The sequence below is a fragment of the Mus pahari genome, chromosome X, assembly GCF_900095145.1.
Source record: "Mus pahari chromosome X, PAHARI_EIJ_v1.1, whole genome shotgun sequence".
Lineage (NCBI taxonomy): Eukaryota > Metazoa > Chordata > Mammalia > Rodentia > Muridae > Mus > Mus pahari.
This window is the reverse complement of record NC_034613.1, coordinates 110,102,498-110,103,624: the sequence shown is the minus strand read 5'-3', so window position 1 is coordinate 110,103,624 and position 1,127 is coordinate 110,102,498.

The following is a 1,127-nucleotide window of genomic DNA, read 5'->3' as shown; positions in this document are numbered from 1 at the left end:
TGTTGATTTTCTCAAAGAACCAGCTCCTGGTTTGGTTGATTCTTTAAATAGTTCTTTTTGTTTACACTTGGTTGATTTCACCACTGAGTTTGATTATTTCCTGCACTCTACCCCTCTTTGGTGAATTTGCTTCCTTTTGTTCTAGAGATTTCAGTGTGCTGTCAAGCTGCTAGTGTATGCTCTCTCTAGTTTCTTTTTGGAGGCACTCAGAGCTATGATTTTTCCTCTCAGGAATGCTTTCATTGTGTCCCATAAGTTTGGGTATGTTGTGGCTTCATTTTCATTAAACTCTAAAAAGTCTTTAATTTATTTCTTTATTTCATCCTTGACCAAGGTATCATTGAGTAGAGTGTTGTTCAGTTTCCACGCGTGTGTTGGCTTTATATTATTTATGTTGTTACTGACAATCAGCATTAGACCATGGTGGTCTGATAGGATGCATGGGACAATTTCAATATTTTTTAATCTGTTGAGACCTGATTCGTGACCAATTATATGGTCAGTTTTGGAGAAGGTAACATGAGGTGCTGAGAAGAAGTTAAATCCTTTTGTTTTAGGATAAAATGTTCTGTAGATATCTGTTAAATCCACTTTTTCATAACTTCTGTTAGTTTCACTGAGTCTGTGTTTAGTTTCTGTTTCCAGGATCTTTCCATTGATAAGAGTGGGATGTTGAAGTCTCCCACTATTATTGTGTGAGGAGCAATGTGTNNTTTAAGCTTTACTAAAGTTTCTTTAATGAATGTGGATGCCCTTGCATTTGGAGCATACATATTCAGGATTGAGAGTTCATCTTGGAAGATTTTACCTTTGATGAGTATGAAGTGCCCCTCCTTGTCTTTTTTGATAACTTTGGGTTGGAAGTTGAATTTATTCAATATTTGAATGGCTACTCCAGCTTGTTTCTTCAGACTGTTTGCTTGAAAAATTGTTTTCAGCCTTTCTCTCTGAGGTAGTGTCTATCTTTTTCCCTGAGATGAGTTTTCTGTAAGCAGCAAAATGTTGGGTCCTGTTTGTGGAACCAATCTGTTAGTCTGTGCCTTTTGGGGGGGGGGGGAATTGAGTCCATTGATATTAAGTGATATTAAGGAAAAGTAATTGTTGCTTCCTATCATTTTTGTTGTTAG